Source organism: Lissotriton vulgaris, chromosome 5 (assembly GCF_964263255.1).
Source record: "Lissotriton vulgaris chromosome 5, aLisVul1.2, whole genome shotgun sequence".
Taxonomy (NCBI): Eukaryota; Metazoa; Chordata; class Amphibia; order Caudata; family Salamandridae; genus Lissotriton; species Lissotriton vulgaris.
Window position 1 is genome coordinate 123538962 of NC_141693.1, and position 5591 is coordinate 123544552.

At 48.8% G+C, this 5591-nt stretch overlaps 1 pseudogene; it reads right to left on the bottom strand.

Moving 5' to 3' along the window:
• Positions 1–791: 791 nt before the first annotated feature.
• Positions 792–3415, bottom strand: LOC147710362 (uncharacterized; annotated as a pseudogene).
• Positions 3416–5591: the final 2176 nt, after the last annotated feature.

Consider the following 5591-nt stretch of genomic DNA (forward strand, 5'->3'; position numbering starts at 1 on the left):
CAGTGCGATAGGATTTACCCGCACTGGCTTCGGAAGCCAAGAAATTAACCACAAGGCTTAAAGGAGCTGAAAAGGGATCGACAGACCGTTCCATACACCAGCTTGCCCATAAAGACTAAGTGGACTTGTAGGCTCTGGAAGTGCCAGGGGCCCAAGCTCTGCTGATATAGATAGAAGCCTCTTGTGAAATAATGACTTCAGACGGGGAAGACCGGAAATCTTCCAAGCTGACAGAACCAGAGATCTGTCCAGAACCAAGGCGTGAGGAAGACCCTGCCGGTCCAGCAGGAGATCCTCGCTGAAAGGAAGAAGGACCGGAAAGTCCACAGCCAGTTCCAAGAGGGAGGGGAACCAGATTTGAGCCTGCCAGAAAGGAGCCAGGAGAACCAAGGATGTCGACTGGCGACGAACCTGGGCCAAGACCCTGTTGATCATCAGGAACGGAGGAAACGCATAGTTGAGATGCTGGGACCAGTCCTGTAGAAAGGCATCTGTTGCAAGAGCAAGAGGATCCGGTCTCCAGCTGAAGAAAACGGGAAGTTGGGAATTGAGCCGGGAAGCAAAAAGGTCGATAGAAAAGGGACCCCATTTCTGGAAGAGAGAAAGAAAGACGGAGGGAAGCAGCTTCCAATCGCTTGAGTCTCGAAGGTATCGAGAGTGCCAATCTGCTATGGCATTGAGACTGCCTGGAAGGTATTCCGCTCGAAGAGATAGTTTGTGTTGAAGACAGAATTCCTAAAGACTCTTTGCTAGTTCCGCTAGCGGTCTTGACTTTGTGCCACCTAGATGGTTTATGTAGCGGACCGCAGAAACATTGTCCATTCGTAGGAGAATGGAACAACTTGCTTTGTTCTTTGCCAGACTGCGGATTGCAAAGGAGCCTGCCAGCATCTCTAAACAGTTTATGTGCAATGACGACTCCTCTGGAGACCATGTACCTCCAGTCGAGATTGAACCACATCGGGCGCCCCAACCCGACAGGCTGGCATCTGATTCTAATACATGATCTGGGGCCATTGCAAAGATCATTCTCCCGTTCCACGCATCTAAATGGTCTATCCACCATTGTAGCTCGAGACGGGACTCTAGGTCTAACTGGATAAGGTCTGAATACGCCAAGCCTTGGCGAAGATGACGAATCTTTAAACGCTGCAGGGCTCGATAGTGTAGAGGCCCGGGAAAAATCGCTTGGATGGAGGCTGACAGAAGACCTACGACTCTTGCAAGAGAACGTAGAGACACCTCGGAAAGGCGAAGAATTTGACATAACTCTGACCCAATGGTCGAAATCTTGGATTTTGGCAGATAAAGAGATGCGGTGGAGGAATCCACGCAGAAACCTAGAAATTCTACACTCTGAGAAGGGACTAACATGGATTTCTCGGAATTGATGAGGAACCCCAGATCCAGGAGGAGAGACTGAGCGACATTGAGATGGGAAAGGAGATTTTGCCTGTCCGAGTGCATGATCAAGATATCGTCCAGATAAATGATGAGACGAATACCTAGAGAGCGCAGATAGGATACCACAGGCTTCATCACCTTGGTGAAGCACCACGGAGCAGAAGAAAGACCGAAAGGAAGCGAACAGAACCCGTAAGTGACACCGGACCACTGAAATTGCAGATATTTCGTGTGGGACTCGTGTATAGGAATTGAAAGATATGCATCTTGAAGATCGAGTCTGACCATCCAATCGGATTGGCGCAAGGTATCCCTGAGATGGAGAATAGTCTCCATCTTGAAGTGGCGATAAACCACAAACTGGTTGAACCACTTGATTTTGATGACTGGACGAACTTTTTTGTTCTTTTTGCGAACCAAAAAGAGAGAGCTTAGAAAGCCCGAGGGATCGAACGGAGCGGCAAGAATGGCCTGTTTTTGGAGAAGATTTTGAACCTCTTGAGAGACAAGCAGAGCTACGTCTGCGGAAAAAACCAACTGAGGAGGAAAAGTAGACTATAAAGGCTGAGCGTAAAACTCTATGAGATAGCCTTGTACGGAATTGAGGACCCAAGGGTCTGCAGTGAGTGTGCGCCACCTGTGAAGAAAAAGAGCAAGACGACCTCCGATAGGAGGGGGAGGGCTCACCTTGGTTGTTGACGTTGTTGTTGTTGGCACGGAAACCCTTCTGTCCTCGGCCACGGAAGCCACGTCCTCTTTGGGGATAAAACTGTGGCTTGAACTCTTGATAGCCGGAGTTGGCTGCTCCTCTGGAACCTTGGTTTGGGTAACCGCGGCCGGAAGAGCGGTTCCTGCCTCTGCCAGCCCTGCCAAAAACCCGAGGGGCAAACACTTTCTTGATGGAAAATTGGGCCTTGTCTAAGGAAGCAAAAGTGGACACGTAATGGCTTAGATCCTTAACGAGGGAATCTCCAAACAACAGACCGTCGGCCTTGACACCCGGATCCTGGGTAGCCAAGTTGGCTAGCTTCGGGTCCAATTTGATCAGAAGACCCTTAAGGCGCTCATGGATAATCGCCGCGTTGGCGTTACCTAGTAGACAAAAGGATCTCTGGAGCCATAAAGAGATTTATTCTGGATTAAGGTCCGAACCATCCAAGCGGGCTGTCTCCCCCATGTCTAAAACCCGGGCCAAAGGACCCACAACATCCAAAAGCTTATCCTGGCAAGTGGACCAGGCCTTATCGACACCCCTGTGAGGATGTTTGCCAAACTTCGAGAAGAAGGTAAGTAGCGGCTGATCTATAGAAGGAGTAACAGTAACATGACAGGGAAGGGAAGGTTTAGGACACTCAGACTTGAGCTTAGCACAAACAGATTTGTCCAAAGGCAGACGGAGCTTAGAGGAGATGTATTCCCCCACATGTGGAGTGGGGAACCACTCAGTAGAGTTAGGATGTCTGATAGAGGCGGGGTCAAACATAGGATTACCCTCCGAATCCAATATAGGCTGGGATGCAAAAGCACCCAATCTCGCTTTCTTAGGGGAAGGAGGATCAACCAACTGAAATAAATCTGCCAAATCATCAGTGTCACCTAAATCATCGTCATCATCTGTGTCAGGAATAGTGTTAATGACCAGCTTCTTAGGAACCTCCACGTTTTTTGAATTAGCTTTACTTTTAGACATAGAAATCTTTATCCCCTCCTTGGTGGGAGGCCTGGGAGGAACCACGTCCTCAGTCAAATGCGAGGAGGACTCGCGACCCAAAAGTGACACATTCTTGGCGAGAGAAGTGGAAGGAACCAGTTTGCGTTTTCTGCTATCCCCCGCAGAATGGGCCAAAGCTTTGGTCATGAGGCTTAAAAGAGAGTTCTCCATGTGTTTGGAAACACGAGTCATTGAAGCCTCGACAGCAGTCTCTACAGAATTATTAATAAAATGACTGAGGTCAGATTTGAAAGCCTCGCTTTCTTCAGTGTCCAATTCAGGAGAGCTGGGAATCTCCATTGCAAAGAAAACGGTAAACGAGGGGTTAATGTGACCAGAAAGGCAAGGGGGCGTGAACGTGCCCGAATGGCAGGGAGACACTCCCCTTGGGCGGGCACCGTGTGAGGGAACAGCGAGAGGCAGTCGAGGAGCAGGAAAGGCACAGAGCGCAGCCACACTGCCGGTGAGGAGCAGAGAACGGGAGCGGGAAGCGCGCGCAGTGGTAAGAACCATGCGCTGCAGTGCGCGAGGGGGGGGGGGGTCCGAGCCTGCAAAGCAACCGGAGAAAGACCGGGAAAATGAGCGCGAACGCGCTCGAAGCAATACGCAAATATGGTAGCGGTCAAACAGCAAATAAGCAAATCATGCAACAACAATGTAATAAACACAGTAACACAATTAAGTTCGAAGAGTAAATAGAATATGCGACTTATCTGACTGCGTAGCAGCAAGAAAAGAGGGCTTTGTGTGGTCAGAGCTGGCCATTTATACTATTCTGACTGTGATTGGTCCTTTGTTTGTTTACTATAACCCCATTGGCCAGTAGTTTCCTGCTGTGCCTTCTGGGTATCTGTAGTTTGTTGCTTATCTTGCAGCTATTCAAAATAAAGCAAGAAAAGAAGGCATAATAGGAGCCTCCGTTCTTGCCATAAAATTCAGGATTACAAATATGGGACAAAGAAAAATAGAAGGAAAATTGCTCAACTGGATGAGGTACTTGTGAAAGGAATCTTGAAACTCTTTGTCACCAACATGTGCTTGTAAGTAGAGGCCTCAAGTCTTCAGCTTCCATGAGTGAGCAGCTCATCAAGTCCAGGACTTTCCATTGAATTGTGGGACTTGTAGTCCAGGGTGTGTAATGGTTTGAACAGGACAGCAAATTCCAGTATGCATTGAAAGAATTTTGGCATGGATGACCTAATCACGGCCGGGCTGGAGTTACTTGAGAGCTCCGATGTAACCATGTTCACTATTATTATGTAATTCTGTGTCTGCTGCATATTTTGCATATTTATGGATTTGCTGCTTATGCCACATAATCCATCCGCTGCAAATTTTGCAGATTGTAACAAAAAAAAATAGTTTTTAACTCAAATGGCTCACACGTATTAAAATGAGGCCACACGTGTTGCCGCCCAGGAGCAGGCCCTTCATCAAGGTTGAGTGGTCAACTTTCTTCTGGCTGTGGCTGTATTTGGGTATTAAGCCCGGTGGTAGAAGTGAGTGGCATCTGAGGGGAAGGACGTGCCCATGTTGCACACATGGTCCAGTATGCCCAGCTGCCAAGTTTTCCAGATCCATGGGTGATGACCTGCTCCAGTCCAGGTTTTTTCTCTGAATCTCGGAACTTGTAGCCCCAGTTTTAAAGTGGAATAGAGATTAAAGGAAGAAACCTGGACCGGAGCGGCTCATTACACATGGAACTGGAAAACTAGGCAGGAGTGACTGCCCCAGAGTCACTAGAAGGAGGTACATACATTGCCAAATGTATTCCAATCGCCCCTGGTCCGAATGCTTTTCCACTTACGGCTCATTTCAGAAAACAGTACAAATAAGTCTAGCCCATCACTGTCCTCTAAAACCAATTTTAAGTGACTTGTGACTCAGGGTTAAGAAGCTGAACTCCTACCCGGTGTGTAAGGGATTAAAAGATGCCAAGGTTTCAGATTGCGATAGGTGACATTTTCATTTTGTCAGCGTAATTATGAGTGACATTTCAATGGCTATGAGTGACACTTTCTAGTGAGCATAATCAAGCAATGAAGATGGGGGAAACAGATAAATATCAGAAATTACACCCATTGGAGCATTAAGAAACTCTAAGAAGATCTTAAAACTTCAACAAATTACCAGAAATTAAAGGAAGGCCACTAACCTGAGACAGACTACGTGACTGCAGTTCTCAGTGACAGAGACATGTTTTCGCAGAGGCCAGCCGCCAACGGGGGCATCAGAGGCCAGCGCCATAACAGACGCTAAGCCCCCGACCCCCCTCCGGCCAGAACAGTTGGGGGAGCGCGAAAAGCGCGTGAATGCGGGGAAGAACCCCCACACCCCCTCCCCGCCCGGCAGACACGGCGGCGCCACCCCCCCGGCCAATGGGCCTGCAGCAACGTTCAAACGGCCCAATGGGGGGGTATGGCGCGAACGGCGGCCACCGGCACGGGGGGATAAAAGACCGCTCCCCCCAGCAAGA